We start from the raw sequence: 20,585 nt of genomic DNA, 5'->3' as shown, positions 1-20,585 counted from the left end.
CACAAATAAACTCCCAAAGTTTCCAATTTCTCCAAAAGACTTCCACTTTCCCATTATATCCCCGGTCTTCCCTGTGCATTTTCTATTTTATAATTCTGTTTTTTTTTTTTTCCCCGGGGCTGCTGAAATTTTCTGCACTCTAGATCCCGGAGCCGACTAAGGCACGTCTGCTTGGGAAGATACCATATTCCGTGGGAAGCAGGGGTGAGGATGCCTGGGCGGAGAGGAAAAGGCGGGGGAAGGGTGAGGGGCTGTATTCTTGACCTTAGGTAGCTGGTGCTGAGAGGTAGCGCATTGTGTGGGAGCACAGGGAGAGCTGGAGCTCGTGGATGGGAAGGAGGGAGCGAGGAGGAGGGAGGAGGAAGCTGGGACAGCGAGGGGGGAGGAGGAGGAGAGAGCAGTATCTCTATCTTTCTTTGCAGACCACGCTGCTAAACAGCGAGGAGAGGCTCATGCTTCCCTAATATCCATCACTCCCTGCTTCCAGCGTGGTCGCAGACAGAGCAACAAAGAGGGTCTCAGAGGTAAGAGCCATGCAACTTGCAAAGCTGTAGCTTCTGCCAAAATAAGGGGAAGCGGCAGCAACAATAGGGAGAAAAGATGATCAGCACCTGGGGATGCTCCGAGACGGCAGGGGGGCTCCTGAAGGTTAGGGAAGTGTGAGTCCCAGCAGCAAGAGGAGCGGGGTATGAGGGGAGCAGAGCAGGTCCGAGGGGATGGGGATCGGGACAGCAGCCGGCAATACTGAGCTGCGGGCACTTTGTGTCCCAGCTGCCTGCGTGGGAAGAGGAGAGAATGGGCGAGCAGCACAACTGATACGTTGATAAATGGGACTTAACAAAGGATAGGAACACTTTATTTACCCCAAATATAGTTTTGGAGTGAACAGAACCGTGAAAAGAATTCAATACTTTATCCGTGTTAGAAGAAAAAAAAAAAACACAGAAAAACCCCAAAGTTAAAGTTTGAATATTGTTTTGATTTTTTTTTTTTTTTTTTTTTTAACTTGAAAGTTTAATTTTTCATTTTAGGACACTGTTTTAGATCAAAAATGCAGTTAATAGCAACAACAACAAAAAAAGACAACATTCCCAAAATAATGTGTTTTTTAAAGTCAAACAAAACAGGCTGTTTGACAATTATTTTAAGAAAATACTTGTTATACCAAAACAAGGTATGGTGTTTACCCTGAGAAATACTGTTTCATTTCATTTAGGAAAAAACAAACCACAATTTTATACTGGCCTGAAATTAAATTTCTAGTTTTGTATTTTCATCCACTCAGACTAAAAAGCAACAAATTGATTAGGTGTATTTATAAAGTGAAGTGTTTATTTTCAGTTGTGGATATTGGGAGCTTAAATGAAGAAAACAGAAGCTATAGCATCTCTACATTGCAAAAGCTGATGTTTTCTTTTTGCTTGTGCTTTGTCTCATTTACTTTACTCTTAGAGGTATGGGCTACATTGATCTAATACTTCATAGGTCTTTCTGAAATTATTAATTAATAAAAGTTATACTGTCAGTGTTTGTTGTTAAACATGTAGAACTACCTACAGAGAAAATGAACAATGGTTTGAATGTCTTATGAATGAGTCTCTAGGACATAGTGATTTTTTAAAAATTTTTTTCATATTTTTTTTTTTTTCCTATGAAACATATAATCATTCTCTGAAGCTGGACATTTTGGAATTTATCTGCTTAATTGGATGTTCGTGTGTTTTCATCTCAACATTAGGTAACTAAAATAGCTGTAGTGAATTGATTTGATATGTGAGGGAGGAAATTGGAACCACCTCTCTGGTGCACTGGTAACTTGGAGGTGGTAGAACTAGGTTTGATTTGCTTTTTTGTCAGTGTAAATTTAGTGGTACAAGTGAACATCAGATCAACATCAGAGTCTGTACTGGACTACATTGCCTCATTTCTCTTATAAATGAGAGAAAAGCCATATCACAGCAATGGGATTTCTCTTGCAACCGTTTTTATAATGATCTTAATTGCTATTTCAGGGCTTATTCCAGTTATATTATTATATTCAGAATATAAATAACAGTCTGACGTTACTCACCATGTCTGGTGTGGTAGTTGTCACCTCTAGCTTTGACATTTAGCTAAGTTGATAACCCAATCAGGGTTTTTATTAAAAGAGAAAAAGCAAAATAACTTGCTTTCCTGTCAGCCCACTCCCCTGCTTATACACCTAGTTTGGCTTTGTTTGATGTTTAATTGTTTTTGGTTTTTTTTTTATTCTATCATTTGATTTGCTGACTTCAGGAACAACTATTATATTTTTGAAATCTCTTGTTCTGTTGTTCTGTTAAACAGCTGAATGTACAGATGTTTAAGAAAATACTGAATTAATTGAGGCCTTAAAAATGATCTTTTGTTTCCTTAGAAAACCTTAATGTACTATGTACAAAATGATATTTTTATTTTTACTTTTCTTTTTGGTTTTTGACTACAGTTTAGTTTTGATTTTCTGTGGCTTTTGTTAAAAAATTACATGTTCTTGCTTTGGAAAGTTTTAGCTGTGTTAGATGCATAAAGAAACAGTAATAAAAGAAGCCTAACACAAATCTACCATTGCAGGTAAATTTCGTTTGAAGCTAACATGCTTTTCTACTTAGACAATAGTTAGCTATTGTTCTCTTAAAACAACTTCCCATGAATTGTATTGTTCTTGAAGTTTATAAGGGCTGGCTGCAAAGCTCCCTTGAAGTCAGGAAGAGACATTCCATAGACTTCAAATGGCTTTGGATCAGGCCTGACACATGAGATTAGCTCCTGACAGAAGATGTAATAAGCACAAGCCCAGGAAGGAATGATTTAGGGATGGAATTTCACTCAGGCTGTGATCATCTTTGCGTTGTGAATATCTCTTAGAAACAATGTTTTTTTTTTCTGTTAGAAGTGTTTGTTTTCCTTGGTATTGGGAATGCTCACTTATGCCTCAAGTCTATTGTGTCTGTATTTAAGTATTTTGTTAGGGTAGTCTGGATACAATAGTTCTGAATCTCTCAGATGAGATTTCTTGTTAGTTAATAAAACTATGAATAATATGCACAAAATTAAGGAAAGAGTTTTCTAATGTGAAATAGCAAGTTAGAAACAATTGTTTGAATTCTGTTTTTCCTTGTTAAACCAAAAGAATATACTCTATGTAAGAAATTGCTGGCCTTCACAGTTCCTCTTTTAATAAAACAACACCCGTCCCCAAAACCCAGAAGAGACTGCTGTATAAAATGTGAAAGCTGGAAAAGTCAGACATTTGCAATTTTTCTGCATTTGAAGCTTATGGAATTTGCACACTGTAAAAGTAACCATGAGAAAAACAGTATAGTTTTGTATAACAAAATAAAAGGAGGGGATTTTACAGCAGAGTTAAATAAAGCAAAATTTGGATTAGCAAATTGAAACTTTCAAAGGTGACTCTTACTAATAAATAAAAGCCTGTGAAACTCCCAGACCCTCTAGTGATGCTGGGCATAGTTATCTTTAGGGGAAAATGGCCTTTGGTTCTTATTGATCGTGTTTTTTCTAATGAATACAAAGCCTGCAAAGTGAATGATAAGTGATCTCTTACTCCTTTTCTTTTCCCTTTCATACAAAATAAAGCATTTATTTACTCTCAGCTGAGAACAGGCACAGCCAGGGATTTATTTCATGTGAATGAAAGTTACATGAGGGGCATAAAAGGCTGCTGGAACTACAACCAACCAAGGTCTACATGAAAACATGCCTAGTTTCACAAAAACATGCCTGCGTTCATGTATTCCACATGTGCACAGGGAAAGTATTGCTTCCTGAGCTACAGCTGAGTATTTCTCGACTTTTTTCCATGCAGGCTATGGTTAATGATTCAGTCAGTTGGGAAATCTGACTAAATCTTTAAAACTTCTTTTATTCAGACTGTGGCAGGAAATACTATCATTTACTAAGGAAATTCAAATGTATCACTAATACTCATTTTATAGATATTTGTAGCTGTACCTTTATAATTACACTTGAGGATTACAAAAATCATTGGTTGTTTTCGATTTGCCTTCATTTGCTGTTATCCATGTGCTGCCTCTCATGCTTGAATATTTATGTGAGAAATAAAGGAAATCTAAGAATTAACATTGCCAGTGGTGTATCTCTGAAGAAACAGTAAAAGAAAATTGCCATTTAGACATTGTATACTGTAAGAAAAATGCTGTAAAATATAAATACTAATTGAATGTTACATGCAAAAAATACCTTTTTTCCAGTTAAACAGCACACACATCATGTTCTAAAAGCAATCTATAATTATGTTGAAGTAATTATTCCTGTGTCTAGATAATTTATAAAAATATTAAATAACATTGGCCCTAAAATTGAGCCATATTGAACCCTGGGGGTGACTGGCTGCCAGCCTGATGACACCCCATGTAGTATAACTCTTTGAGCCTTCATCTTGTCATCTTAGAAAAAGATGTCATCTTATAAGAATCTTCATGAGAAGAAGTTTGTCTTCAAAATGACAGTGACTTTTGTTCTGTATAAAAGATAACTTATGTAACTGTCTTGAGCATCTTTGAAGTGAATACAATACAGTATTGCAACTTAGAAAAGACAACCTGCATTTTTCTCCATGCCTAAGGCAGCAAGAAAACTAAGAAAGATATGAAAAGACTTCAATTTATAGAATATCTCCTCTTTGCCTGCGCTGGCTCACTGATGAACATTAGTGCCAATATGTTCATGTGGCCTCAACTTGATCTGTACACTGTTTCTTTTATAATTTGTGCATAAACAACAGTTTACAGCCTAGACAGCCAACATGTGTTTTAACTTACGTAAATTACCCTGACCTAAGTGCATGCATGCTTCTTCAGCTGCTCTGTCAAAAAGCTTTTGTCTTTGAGGCCTTAATAAAGGAGACCTTCAGTTACTTTGCACTAAACTACTTCTGTCTTGCAAACTGTGTTTCCAACTTCGTGCTCAACATATCTGTAATTCCTCTGCCATTTACTTCCTATTCCATCAAACCTAGTTATAATCTCATTTTCTTTTAGTGGGCTGGGAAGGTGGAAGTGGGAATTTTTGGCAACCTGTTAATTTAATGTGCTGGTCTACAAGCAGTCTGTACACTGACAATCCTACATCTTCCAGTTCAACTGTGACATGTGGAGGTTTAATACACAAGGGGAGAAAGCTCCTGTTCAGAGAAATAATAGGAGGAACAACTAGAAAATTAGGTACTGTTGCTGTTTTCTGGGAAGATGTGCTTAGCAATGGAGGCAGAATAAAAGGAATGCTGTCTTTTCCTTGGGATTATTAATCAGACATTGGGTTTGCTGATGCAAAAACTGGTCTCAATCATACCAGCTCAGATAGCTGTGTTAATATATTTCTGTGGTTAATGGACCCACTTGTCCTTAATGCACCTGTCTTTGCTCCACCACTGATTATTCCTTTTTTCTGATATGCTCCTGCCATATATTTCTGTAGCTTAATACACATATGTTTAGTATATTCTAGAAGATTTCTTCATCTGATTAATTTTGTGCTCCCATCCATCAGAGTCATGAAGCCAAAACATCACTATGCATATGGATGTTTTTGTATGGAGGCTCAGTCTATCTAATGGACTGTGTTCCCATATGGGGAAACCAATGATTCCAGTACTGTACATATCAAAGCAGATACATGTCTTTATTTGCAGTTTGGCTGATTACTAGGGAGCTTAGAAAATTGTAATATTCTCCAGCTATAATGCAAGTCTTCTCCTGAATTTCTCACTGCATATGTTATAAAATAGATGTCCCTAATAAAGATCTAGATAATGACTAAAATACCCAAAAAAGGCAAATGTTTCATTATACATTTGCATTTCTAGCATTTAGTTTTTCTTGTGCCTTAAAGGATCCCTACAATCTCAAAAGGTCAGTTTACATTTTTCATTTAAAATACCAACAATCTGTACATCTCAGGCAGTGACTGTGCATATATAATTCTATATATCTAGATATATAATTCTTCAGATTTTAGCATGTCTTGTGTGTGATTCTTTTCTTTTGTCCAGTGAAGTTTCCCAATACGTTCTGATGCTTATTTTAATTTATTTTATTTTATTTCTGTTATGCAGCCAGCATTTCATATGCACAAGGGAAAGGCAAAGGCACCTGAGCAACCCAATTGGGAGTATCAGTTGGTGTGAAAAAGAGTGCAGCAAGGGGGGCAGGTGACTTGGCTTGAGTTCATTTCCAGGTTTCAGCCCACTGACGATGTCCACTGTGTGAATAGTGTTCTCTTGGGTTCTCTTTAACAGAAGTTCAATTATTTCCCTCCGAGGCAAAACTTAAGCATTGTTCTGGAGCTAATTTATTTCAAAGACTGCTCCTGCTCAGCAAAGTGGATGACACAATTACTTATGACTCTCCCAATCCCATGTGATTTTCTAATACTGTTGAAGTAGGTCTCTTACCCTGTGTGTAATGTGATGCAACATCATTGTTCATGTATCACATGCTTTTAGCTCCATGCCAAAAAATGCTGCTGTGATAAAAGCTTCAATACAGCCTGAATAATAAAGAAATTAAACTGACTAGGGGAAAGACCACATACAAATAGTTATGTCAGGGCCATGGAGTCCCAACTGAGGCCCAGAGACACTTTGGCCCAGCGTCAGGTGATGTGAACATGGTCCTCCAGTGTGAATGCAGGTGATTCTTCATCCCTGGACATAAAAACCGGGCATCTCTTCCTGGGCTAGATGCTTGTAGCAGCAGAGGTGTAAGGTCATGCTGACAGGTCAGTCTGGGTGTCAAGTAATGCTGTATAGGATGGCAGCAAGAAAACAAAGTTTTATGGATGGTGCTATTCCCATTTGAAATTAGCTATACTGCTTCACTGTATTTTCACATGCTAGGTGGCATTGCTTTTGAATGTAATTTGGTTTCTTTGGCACTGTTCACTTTCTAAAGAAAAGAGGCTAAATCTTACTCAAATGGAATTATCCCTTTAAACTTTGCAAATGAGATCTTACTCTACAGGGAAAGCTTTCTGAGGTTTGGTTGGTTTTTTTCTCCATTGTGTGCTTCTGTGAGTCCAGGATGAAATAAACTTTTAAGGTGCTATATTTGATCTATCCAATTAATTTTTTTTTCACAGTTGCATTTTTTAGGTTATGTTGTGAGAGTCTGGAAACTCCTAAAGATGATGTCACAATGGAGAAAGAATAATCTGACAGATATCAGGACTGCAAAGGAATAGTCTGTTCCTTGTATCTTCTACCTACCTCAGAATTAAGTGTACCTGCAGCTACAGAATTTGCCAACACTCGGGGTTGTGTATAAATGCATACACATGAAAACCTGGTGTGTTTTACTAAGGCTTTATTCACACATCCTCTTCTGACTGCAACTGTGCTGGCTGAGATGGTTCCTGCCCCTAATAACTCCTTACTGCACTTCTGCCAGAGAGGCCACTGTGCCAGCTGAGCTGCTCCTGTGCATGGCTCCTAGTCCATTCCACTTGGAATGAATAGGTCTGGTGAAGATCTATTACTCTAACAGTGTTAACTTTATTTAGTAAAGAGGGTCAGAGATTGCTTGCAAGGAAAACAATATGTGTAAAACTGGCAGGGCAATAATCTCCAACATCAGAGCAGTAATGAGCCTCTATAAAATAGATTGTAATCTTTCAGTGGGCACTTCCAGAACAGGAAGATTTATTGATGGCCTTGTGTGCATTTAATTTATGTCACTGATTTTGAACTATTTTTCTCCTGCTATATAGGTATGACCTTATGTTTGTATATGTTGCCTGTTCCCAGGTATTTTGTGTTATCCATGATCAGGATTCAGTTAAATGAAAATATTTATAGACTTGGAGTTCATTACGTTTTTCTCCCTGTTTTAACTTTATCTGTTTCACATTCTTGCTGGAGCTGCTCTGAGGGCTCTGTACTGATTCAGAATCAGGTCTTCTGTTCTGTTTAAACACATGCAATTTATTTTAAAAATAATGAGATTAAACATTGAACATAAATTGTTGGGATCTATCACTGAGCAGAAATCCTTGGGGTCTGGTTTAATTCAAAACCCACCAAAAGCAGAAAGATAAATTTGAACAGCCATTATTTGGTTATTATCAGCATTTTGTCTGATAACTTTATTAATTCTAAAACATTAAAAAACATGTATTTTTTCCCTTTTTTGCTACTTCTTTTTTTTTTTTTTTTTTTTTTTTCCGGTTTATGCTTTATTTTTTTATGATAGTAAACTAATATAAAGGATATGAGAGTTTTTAAAGATGTCAAGATTCTTGTCTGCTTGAATCCCATACCATTCCTTTTGTGAATTCAGTTCCACTCTTTTCTGGCAGACATTAAAATAAATAAACAGTGGCTGAGCTGAGTAGATAATATTAGGTGATTTAGAACCAGCTTTAAAACAAGCATTTTAAATCTGAGTGTTTGTATTATAAATGATGAATAGTTTGATTTTTAAAATGTTGACATTCTTCTGATACCCTATATCTGTTGCATTAACACTGGTGCATCATTGACTTTTAAATTAGGAGGAATATTGTCAGTGTAAAAAAAATTGTATTGATGCCAGTTAAAAAAAAAAAAGTCAATGCAAAACAATTTATCATTTGGGCATAGTCTATTAAAATAAAGGTTATTTAGAAGCTTGTATACCGTGAAATCCATCACATTTTGGACCAGACTTTGTCCTTATTTCAAGCTAAAGAACTTCATGGCAGGATAATATTTTAGCAGTGTGTTACAAAAATAGTTGTCAAAGCACAAGAGACTGAATATAGACACTAGTTTGGCTAAACTCCAAGTTTGTGCATACGTATGGGTCGTCAGTAGGCTGGTCTTGTTAAGAGTTTTTACTTGTACATGCGATTTCACTTATATACTTGGAGTGAGTCTTCAGTAGGACTTCTCATAATAACGGAGAGAAGGGTGTTTCTTTAGGTGTTTGCCTGACTTCCAGAGTTTTGTCTGGATGTGTATTATTTCTGTTTGACCATTTTGTTCAGTTTCAGTCCCTCAGAAAGGTAAAAAATGAAACTGTCTAAAAGCACCCATTATAATCTCTGGAGGTTTTGTGGAAAATTACTCTTTAAATATTCTGTAAAACAGGAGAAAACTGATCCAATTATCAATAACACTGGTGTGTAGAGAGCAAAACAGTTTGGAAAAAATATTAAAATCATGTTAATTTCTTTTTAAAATACGAATATATAGAAATTGATATCAGTCCTTAGCATACAGCATGCACACCATTTAAAATGTGTATGTTTATTGAGTGAAGTTATGTCAGCAAGCAATATCTGCATGTTAGAAGTAGAAATCTGTATGACACTGACTAGGTAGAAATACTGTGGGTACATGTGCACAATCAAGACAACAGAGTGGTTGGCTTTTTAGAAGGCAGATGTTTGCGAGTGGTTTTGAAACCAGCAAATCATAGATTTTTTTGTTTTTTTTTTCTTGTTGACACTTTTCTTTCTACTCTCTTTGTAAAATCTTGTTGTTCCCACAGGTACATTAGGACATGATGCAATTATGGAAATCAAAATAAATCCTTAGTTTATTGGCTAAATTTGGGAACAATTTTTTGACATTTTTGTCCATCCTTCAAATAAGGATGTCAGAGTGCAGAGGTCAGGGTATAGAAGCCTTGGGATATCAAAAGGTGGTGAGAAGAATGGCTGGGATTTCCAGCAGCCTGAGAGTACTCTTTTGTCTCTGGTGGTCACTTGTCGAGGATGATGCCTGTGGACATCAAAGAAATGTCTAAACAGTGTTATCAAGGCCTGTCCTTTGCCCCCTGCCATGTAATGGGCCTCTTTTCAGGAAAACATTGGGAAAGCTGAGAAAGTGAGTTGTCCTATCATAGTGCTATTAATTCAGCAAGAAAGCGGATCAATAACATTTGCACTAACCAGTAAAACAATCTGTTAGTTTCTAAAAATGCCGATTAGTTAAGCCTATAAATTAGACACTGCACATCCAAAAATCATTTTTTTTTTTTCATAATGTGCATGTTATGAGACCTTAGTTTCACAGAATTCCTTTTTTGCCTTCTTGGAAATATTATGGAGAACTGGTCTGAGAAAATAAAACAAAGCAAACCCCCTACCTTCCTTTAACACTTGCAAAGAAGTTTGGTTTGTGGGGTGTTTTTGTTTGGTTGGTTTTATTAATGTGTTACATGTACTGAGGTATTTTAAAAACAAAAAGGAGCCAATATTTCATGTAATTAATGCTTGAAATACTGACTTTGATACCTGGAAGAGTTTTGCCATCATTTTCAAGATAATGTATTTCAAATCCATTCATCCTTTTAGTGAAGGAACAGCTATTGTGAGCTGTTTGTGCTAAATGCAATAAAATGTTATGAAAAAAAAATACTGTTTGTTTCTTGTCATTTTGGATTTCTTTTTAGAGGTCAGAGCTCTTTAAACCCTCAGTTCTGCAAAGAGATACTGCAAATTCTAATGGTGAACAGCTGGGGTAATAATCCATGTCACCATGTAAGAGCTTATTAAGCTAAAATAGGTCCCTAAAATAGAGACTAACAGAGGAAGTCAGCCTAGAAGTGGACTTGTGCTGGTGATTCCTGTGAACTAAACTCTGTTTTTTTTTAGCTAATTCAGAGCCAATGATAGTGCCTGTGTTATTATGCAATACTGTTGCCATTCTTGAACTAAGTAGACACAACGTAAAAAACATTCTTCACAGAACTGAGGGCTCAGAACAATTTCTGGCTGTGGATCAGTCTCTAGCAGTATTTGATAAACTCAGTTTTTAGGATTCACTGCTGTGTACATTTTGCTAAGAGTATATTATTAATTAGAATGTACTTGAAAACTTTAATAAAATTAGACAACATGGATACACAAAATTGCATTATTGTTACAAGAAAACTACACAAATTCAATATGAAGATACTTAAACCAAGTGGTAATGTAATTATTAAAAATAAACCTGTGGTCAAATTGACAGCACAATTAAATAGAGGAAATTTGAGCTGGGATTTTTCAGCATGTGACATCTTTAAATATAGCTAAAAGTGTAAGTGCAATGTGTTTTTGAAAGTCTGAAGTGAAACTATTTAAGGAGCATGTATTTCCCTGCCATACTTCATTTTACTATAATTTAGGACTGAAAACTTTGATATAAACCTATGAGTTAAGTTTAACTCGGAGAACATGGATAATACCAACAATAATATTACTGTTGCTACACTAAAGTTTACAGCAAGTAACAGATGTATCGAGGTAGTTGTTATTTATTTGGGTGGATATTGCACTTGGAAACTGGCATTTGGGACTGCTAAAATGACTCATCATTACTACTTTCCTATACCCTCATTTAGTAAAGAAGCTGAAGAGCTACAGATTTGCTTGTGTGTTTGAGTGACTGCAGAATGTCAGAATGCAGAAAGAATACTATGTGGTCGTATTCATTTTCCTTGCTACTCTGAGAGTCCAAATGATTTTCACTTTCAGAGTATGGATCTTGAACGTGGATACTATACATAGTTAATATATTTTATAATAGATCATATAATGCTACTTCTGGAAAAAAAAAAAAAAGGAAAACAAAGTATTGCATCTCCTTTAGCATTTTAACCTTTTTCTTACTGTACCTGTGCTTTTTTGCTGTCAGTTGCATCCTGATTTTGCAGACTTCGCTGTCTGTAACTTGTTCACAAGAGAATATTTTCAATGAGTGAAGAATATCCTTCTCTATGAATTGGAGAGGTATGGATTTAATGGATGGGGTGTTCAATGCATGAAACTTTAGTAAGGTCTGTTGTGATAGGATGAGGGGTAATGGCTTAAAAAAATTAAGATTAGATATTAGGAAGGTATTTTTTTGATGGAAGTGGTGAAACACTGGCATAAATTGCCCAGGGAGATGGTAGGTTCCTGTCCTTGGAAACATTCAAGGTCAGGCTGGATGGTACTGTAAGTGCCATGGTTAAGCTGGAGATGGCCTTGCTTGTTGCAGGGAGGTTGGACTAGGTGACCTTTAAAGGTTGCTTCCAAAGCAAAACATTAAAACATTCTGTGAGCCCATGATTCAATGTTTTTCCTCCTGAAAGAAGCAGGATAGCCACTGGAATTATCATGCAACAGAACTGATATGAAGAAATGGCTTGCTGTTATTACTGCTTCTTTTCTGTTGTTTTTTGTGGGTTTTTTTTGTTTTTGTTTTTGTTTGTTTGATTTTTTATATGATACTATTAGATTAAATAGTTAAACTTGAATTTTACAATAATTTCTGAAGAAGTGGTCTCCTATAGTGTTTAGCAAGTTTTTGATGTAACAGTCTTTCAGAAGAATTTTGATCATGGATATTTAGAGAAGTATGGATAATTAATATCATTAAATTCTGCCACAAATTTATCAGAAAAAATTATATGGGAAACCTGTTATATACCATAGGAGAGTGCATGAGCATTTGAGTAGTATGAAAAAAGTGAAAAGCAGATGCTGCTGGATTACACGTGTTCTGTGTTTGGAGAAGTTGCAGCCTAAGTTTGGATGACACTGCAACAAACTGTATCAGCTCCCCTACAAGATGAGATTCCTGTCTTTAATTTCTGTATTTTAAATTAAGGCTCATTATTACTTAGCTCTTCTCTTTAATGTGTGCTGAATCTCATGTCTACTGTGACTTGCCTCAGAAGACTACAGTCAGTGCTCATTGATACTGCACAATGATGGAACAGAGTAAGAGAGGAAGTAAAAAACAATTTAAAATGTATAAACTAAGAAGGATACAAATAAAAAATGTAAACCTCTTTGTGAAGAGAATGGGACCAGCCTAAAGAAATTTGCTGCTGAGTGGAATGAGCAGCATCACCCTCAATAGTGTTGTGTGTAACCAAAGGCAGGGAAGAAACCCAAAGCCTAAATCATAGTTTGGGCAATCTACCCACAGAAAATCAGGAGTTGATGTGGAAGCTTTACTATCATCAGATATTCAGATATTATCAGATATTCAACCTGCTGTCATACTTACTTAATCTATGAAGTTTAAAGGTAAAGAAAACATTATCTCTTATTACAGGGGTGTATGTGCAGCTGCATTACCATTATAGTGTCTACAGGTTTGCAACAGTCTCAAAAGGCAACCTCTTAATCTTTTTAATAATGATAATTTTAAAGCCTAGTAGTGTCCAAGTGTCAGTATTAGTTGTTTCATTGTTGAATATTCCAATTCTTGAAAAGGAGAGGTAGGTGGAAGTGGAGTATGTATATCATTTTTGGGGAGGACATTGAGAGTAAAAAGCTTTAAAAAGGCAGTGAGTAAAAAATAAGTCAGAGAAAGTAGGACAAATAAAGGAAAATGGTGGCCAGAGTGCACAGACTTGCAGGCAGAGTCTGAAAAGCTAAGTAAGGCAGTTTGTGGTGAGCCTGAGCTGGAACTTCCAGTCAGAATGGTTCCTGGCAGTTTTGGCCTGTGGCAATCAATAGTCTTCCAGGCAGTGCTTGGACTGGGAATGGCATGCAGCAGGGACTGTTCCCAGAGCACACAGACCTCACATACTGTCCCAGCAGCTTTCCCCAACTAAAGCATTTTCACAGCTATTCAGTTCCATGCTGTAAAAGCACTGCTGTGGTGACTTGCAACACAGCCCTGGCACTGATCAAAATTCTGACTCAAACCACACCTAACATGGCCACAAAGCCACAGGGCACTACTTGTATTCAAGGGAGTGGGCATGACTGTGCCACAGAGCAACCAGTGTCTGGTTTTATGTAGCAATATAGACATGCCAAAGGAGCAACATTTCCTGTATAGGTGTAGCTGATAAATGGATGGAGTTCCTGAGAAGCTGCAGCCTCACCTGAGTGAGAGTGCTTGCCTTGTTGAGTAGTGCTAATGTCAAGGGCTTCACCTGTATGTGCCTTCTGATAAAGTCATTTCTCTGGAATCTATCACTAAGGGCTGTTGAATGTGACATACAGAGAAGTGACTAATAGCAATAACCAGAAGTTGCATTTCTGCCTAACAGATTTATTTTGTCTTTGCCTTTTTTGCAAAATTCTTGTGAGGTCATGCAAGTAGAGTGATGAATGTCAATTGATGAAGGAAACTACCATATAAGCAAGTGTATTATGCACTGATAACTGAAGCTCAGCCTGAGAACACATAAGACTCTATTTTTGTATGTGTGTGTAGGTATTAATAGGTATGTATGAACAAGTAGTTCCTACCCACCTGATTTATTTTTATCCATCACTGGGATGTAGCTATTGCTTAAAAAGAAATTCTTAATAGCATACTGGGACACTGTTGTGTGAAAAAAAAAAAATCAAACCAAAGTGAATTTATTTGAAGGAAGCAAAGCTTCAAAACTGCTTATAAAGTAAAAACTTATTCAATCAGGAAAAGTTCTGTGAAGCTCTGCTTTGGTAAGAGATATCACCTTAATGGGAAGGTGTTATTCATGTAGTATATAGACTGGTAGTTGAATGCAGGAGATGATGAGGCCTAGATAATAATGTGCAATTTCCAAGTCCATAATGTCAAGCACTGAAAGAAGTCATCAGTCAGTGTTAGGAAAAGTGACTTAGATAACAGAATTCTAGAAGAGGTAGGGTTATTTTCTGTGAACCAGTTATTCCTACCTTTTCTTCTTCAGAATTTTTGGCACAGGAAACAATGAAAAAGGGTAATATTTTTGTCTGAAAGTGACCTGGGCCCTCCTATGGGCTTGACTCATACTTTTCTTTCGGCAGAGGTGAAGTTCCTGAGTCTATGACAGCTTGTAGACAAACAATAGTTATTTAATAGTAATTTTTCACATTTCCCTGCATGGGATAAATTCTTGAGCTCTTCATTTACAGTTCATCTCATATTCTGTAATAGAGGTAGTGTTTGGGTAACTTTGGTAGGATGTTTTTCTTTATTATTCAGGCAGTTGGACTACTCAGAATCAAATACAATTGGAACTCCCAAAGTTTTTATTAGAATTTTAAATTTGCTTCCTGCTGATCTTGTGCTAACATTTCTGAATGCATCATCTTCATGCTTTCAAATTATACCATAAATTGCAGTATTTTTCTGTAAGAGCCTTTATAAAATGTCTAGAAAAAATACTGTCTTTTATATTAAATGATTACTGCTGTTGGACAAATGATTTGTGTGTGTAAAATATACTGGATGCCTAATTCCAGAGGAAAATAGATGCTGGCAGTTGTGTAAGAGCCACCCGTTAAAGGCAAGAAATCTGCTGTTACATAAAAGCTTGTTCCTAACATGTCAGTTGGTGCAGTCTGTCCAGCTGTGGTGTTTCAGACATACCATTTTGTACTGTTCCTGCTGCCTGTTTAGAGTGCTGTTCCATTCTTTCATCCAGTCACATAAGCTCCGTTCTTTAAGTCTCTCTCGATCATGAGAGACTGTTCTCTGTTCCAGGGACAATGTACAATGGGTACTCAAATGTGAGAGCAGTGCCCAGCATTTTTGAAAAATGTGACCAACTGAAATAATACTATGTGCAATTTGTACTGCTTTTTTTTAATAGACCCATTGCTCTGGATTGCCTTTTCTACTAATACTTCTTGTGTATGTGTTGCAGAATATGCAATCATGATTTGAAAAAAGAACAAGACAAAATGTCAAACAAGACAAAAATGTCATAATTATAGTGTTTCCCCTCCAGCTTCTTTTCTGTAGTATGAGGTGTCAAAAATGGTAAAGATTTTAACATTGCTTTCAACATGTCAGAAATCACACATCTGTCAAACAGTCCTAATTTTGCTGACAAATTTATTATCATTCTGGCAGACTTGGGTCCAGAATGGCTTTTTGATAAATACTGAGAATAAAGTAGCAAGCATTGTACTTAATTATGTAATTTTATAATGAATAATTGCTTTTTAAAATTTCTACTTTTTCCAAAGGTAAGCAGCAGAATATTTAGTCACTATGCTATTGCAACACCAGGTTTGAATGTTCAGAATGCTAAACTAAAGTAAATTTTGTAGATTTTGCCTTTGCAATTTGACACTCAGTATTCTATTTAAAGTGAAGTTTTGAGGTCTTGGAAACTGCATTAAATTTTATATGGTGGTATCATAATGAAAGTATTTTCACACTGTATTATGTTCACAGTAGGGAACTTTAATGTATTCAGTTGAAAAGTGCAATTATGTTAATATATGAGAAAATGATGAAAAAACTATCCCTTTGTATTTTTCGCTCAGGGTGAATTGATAGACTAAGCTTGTTTAAATGGCTGTGCTGTTTTGAATTAGGTATAATAAAACTTAAAGTAAAGATGAATTGATTTTCAATAACAAAATGAAAAAAAGGATGCAAAGTTTGCAGAATAGTGTCTATAGCTCCTCCAAATAACTGCCTGTTGTTTTTATGTAATGGAAAAACAGGGGCAGCTGAATTTCCAGTCTTTAATACTATTTATTCTATTTGCAAATACTAGACCTGTTCAGACATTTTATTTTTTTTTTTATTTCTTTTTAATTTTTTTTTGTAATTTAGAAAAATCCTACATTTGAGTTCCTCTTCAGCTTTCTTGTAATGCCCCTTTAAGCACTGGAAGGTGTTCCAAGGTTTCCCTAAAGCCTTCTCCTCTCCTGGGCTGAACAACCTGGGCTCTTCCAGCCTGTCTTCATGGCAGGGGTGCTCCATCCCTCTGAGCATCTTGGTGGCCTCCTCTGGACTCACTCCAACAGGTCCATGTCCTTCCTGTGCTGGGACCCCAGGGCTGGATGCAGCACTGCAGGTGGGGTCTCAGCAGGGCAGAGCAGAGGGGCAGAATCCCCTCCCTCACCTGCTGCCCACGCTGCTTTGGGTGCAGCCCAGGGCACATTTGGCTTTCTGGGCTGCAAGGACACATGGCTGGGTCATGTTGATTTTGATCTCTATTCTTACTGTAGCTCAATTAAGGAGCAGTAGAGAAATACAACCAGAGATGTGAAAACCTTATGCTTTATTTTTCCTCTATTTTTCATCTACAGCTTATAGTTATTCAAAAGTGACAGGGAATTTCTAGCACTACCTAAATAAGGAAAAATATCTATTTTTTACCAGGAAATTTACTGTGAAGATTGGTTTTGTGTAGCCATATTGTTAGATTTTCCACATAGGATTGCAGAAATAGAACGATTGATTTCTCTGGTTTCTTTATGTCTTCCAACATTTAAACTAAATAGTAAATACTTAATGAACTGCATTCAGATCTGAGCTTTTCCACAGTTTGACACTGATTGAAATTTTTGAACTCAGACTCTTAAAATTGTTTAGATAACATTACCTGGCAGTTAATATCATACCAATTAAATGGATTTAATTTATAATTAGAGATAGAGATGCTCACAGAAGCTATGCTAATTTCACTACAGATTGTAAATCTGAATGTAAGTCAGTAAAATGGAGGAAGAAGATACCCTTACTTCCCTGTCATTCTCTGAGGGTGATATTAAGTAATCACTGGAGTATCCAGGAATTGTGATACATAATCCATGATCTGAAGGCAGAGAAGAAGTCGTTCTCAAAGTAGCATGGTACAGTTTTTGAGTGAGATTGCTCACAACAGTTTCTCAATTTTAATTTGAATTAATTCTCAATTAATGCATCCAACATACAGCACTAAGCTTTTCAGTATTATAAGTGACCAGATGATAGAATTCTTAAGGAAAATATATATAAACCCAAGGTGAACTAAAGAGATTAAAACTCTAATGATTCACAGTCATTAAAGTAAAATCTTTGAATAGAATGATGTGCTGTAGTACAGCAGCTGTGTGTAATTGTACTGTGTTACATTTGTTTGGCCTGCAGACAGACATACGTGTTCCTCTCTTGATGCACTGAATATGAAAAAAGCCATCCATGGCTACACACAGACATGATTCCTTCCAAAGAATATGTGGGGCTTGGAAATATACCTAAATGGAAAACTGGGAAATAGGTACAAAACATGAGTATCTCAGGCAGTCTGCAGTGGAATAGCATCCTCACCGTCTCAGTAGTTGGAGATAGGCAGTGGCTTAGCACAGGCATATCAAATCACACACACTGAGCACAGGATTTGTTCAATTAGTTTCAGTTCACGTTCGCAGCAGAATGTAATGTGCCTGTTCCCCAGGTACGAGACGGTGCCACGTCTTGTCTCCTGACCCAGTGTACTGTACAGCATCCTCCATCACATGGCTTGGCATATGAGGTCTTTCACAAAGAGAGTGCAGAAAGTTGAGAGTTCTTAAGAGCTGTTTTTCTAAGCACTCAAAGAGATGTTACTCAGCCTGGAGGTTCAGAGGCTTTTTTTCCCATACGACAATTACTACAGATGAAGGAACGCTCTTAAGGAACTGTTTTGAACAGTTGGAGTCTTTAATAGCTACAGAACTATCGGTCAGGCTGTAGCTTTCAAGCTTTCAAAAAATGGTCTCTGAAAATGCATTTAAGATTTTTACACAGATACAGCAGACTGAATATGTGCTTTTGTGCAGTGTGTGAATAAAAATTAAATGTGGGTAAGACATGAAAACAGCAACAGTTTGTGACTGATGAAGAGCGATGAAGAAACAGATGTGAAATTCTGAAATACTCCTGTTGTGCCCTGAAGAAAGGAAGGGTTTTTCCGGTGTAGGTTGTACCAGTTGTAAAACAATGTGCCTGATTAATAATGCATTCTATTGAAAAGGAATGGGAGGTTTGCTTAGGTATGATTCATCGTTTTCTGTTGCAGTAATTAAGTCTGCTGCTTGCCTTGAGGTCAACATGACCCTGTTTATTTTAAACTTTCAGTCTGTGGAGAAAGGAGGGCTTTATTTAACTTCTTGCAGAACTAAAGCAGAGTGCACAGTGCCTGGATGTAAACCAATGTGTACACAGTGTGATCAGGTGATGGGGAGCTGGAAGCAAACTGGGAGTCACTTTACAATGTAGATGTACCCATAGACATGCCAGTTTTTGACTTCGAGAGTAGGATTTAGTTTGAGATGGAGAATGTGATTCTGTGTCTTGTTCATGTGATTCTTTTGCAGTTTGAGATGCCCTTAGGTATCCTGCCTGGCACAGTCTCCTTCCTACAGGTGTTTGTGGTGTCTGTGTCACAGCCTCAGATACCCTGGAACATATCAAAGAGCCCCAAGACTCCTAAATACAGAGGTCTTCATGCAGCCACAGCAGCTGTGCCTTGTGGTCAGTGGAGCCAAGTGTGGTCAATGGAGCTAGGGGAGGGAGTCAGCTCCTGTTGAGCTAAATAAACACTGGCAGCTGGTCAGCTGAATCATCTCTCAGATCTCTCTCAGATCCCTTGGTTTTATTGATCATAATGGAAATTTCTGCCTAGTGAAACAGTAGATACCTGGAGCCTAATTCAGTTGCCTAAGTATAGGTGCCTGGTTTCATGGTTTACACAGTTCATTGGTTTACCTGAGGTGTCCATAAAGAACTGGCACATATGACAGAGGACTTGCTTCAGAACTCTGCTTCTTTGGAGCAGCACTCAGAATCCAGACAAAATTACCTAGAACATGTCAAAGTTAGGCAGCTGAACTGCAGTCTGTATTTCTAGGTGATCTTAAAGGTCTCCTTTTGTACGTGTCCAAAGTACAAGACTGAGTGTGTTTCTTGTGGAGGAGACAATCTGGGCTCTACATGAGTACTCTCCATACCAGTGTGGTATGTATTTTTAGCTTCTATAGATGATCTTTTATGTAAGATTTTATACACACTCCAGTATTATTTCTGTATGAACACAAAAGGCAGGTGTGCTTACAGCCATTTTAAAAACATTTTGAGAAGAAAAATAGTTGTCTCACAATTAAACCAGTCATTCTGATTGGCAGGACCCAGTTTTACTTCTTTCATATAGAGTCTGCATGCAGAATGCTTTGAATACTAAGTTTTTGGAGACTTTTCAAGTAACAGTCTCTACTTTTACCTAATAAAGCTGCTGAATAGGTCAGTCATTTAGTCACAAATAACCTTCTGTCATCTTGGGGGAAAAAAACCAAACAGACATTTACAATCATCATGAATTTTCCTTTCTGATTGCACAGGGACCAACTCTTTCCTTGTTCTGCCTTATAAATGCATGTCCTGGTAAATTGCTTTTATTATTAAATGATGTCATTTATGATTTTTGTGCTCATATTTTAACCTGTGCTTTAGACTTTTGAAAAACTTGTAGCCCCAAGGCTATAACCTCGAGCTACGTGCCATGTTTTGCTTCTATTCCAGTGTTCTCAATCTGTGAAAAACGTGCCTTATAGAGCCCTGTAAAATAAGATTCTCTTCTTTAAAGCCTAGGGTAAAAGGTATGTATTTTACATACCTTTTGTTGGGATAATTACATGATCAGCTTTCCCCTAACAACTGTTTTGTCAATTCATCACATGACTAACTCGTTTCACACAGCTTCAGCAGCTCATTTCAGCAGGCAGAGCCCCTCTTTTCTGGTTGATGTTGTATCAGCGGCTGCATAATGACTAACTCTCACTGCTTCTCTATACAAGATCTCTTATACATAAACTCCGTGCTCACTGCCCATTCCTGGAATTCCTGCTCTGGCTACTAATCAAACACAATAGGGCCCTTTGTG

At 37.0% G+C, this 20,585-nt stretch overlaps 1 protein-coding gene across 2 annotated transcripts in view; it reads left to right on the top strand.

The window, feature by feature from the left end:
* Positions 1 to 253: 253 nt before the first annotated feature.
* GREB1 (growth regulating estrogen receptor binding 1) overlaps positions 254 to 20,585 on the top strand; it is an 85,400-nt gene continuing 65,068 nt past the window's right edge. The window contains exons 1-2 of one of the 2 annotated variants that reach the window (XM_023922607.2): positions 254 to 286; positions 423 to 524. The gene's annotated coding sequence lies outside the window, so the exon portion shown is untranslated. The other variant, XM_023922608.2, reaches the window with a different exon arrangement.

The sequence above is a fragment of the Cyanistes caeruleus genome, chromosome 2, assembly GCF_971803275.1.
Source record: "Cyanistes caeruleus chromosome 2, bCyaCae1.hap1.1, whole genome shotgun sequence".
Lineage (NCBI taxonomy): Eukaryota > Metazoa > Chordata > Aves > Passeriformes > Paridae > Cyanistes > Cyanistes caeruleus.
This window is presented reverse-complemented; position numbering and strand designations above follow the sequence as displayed.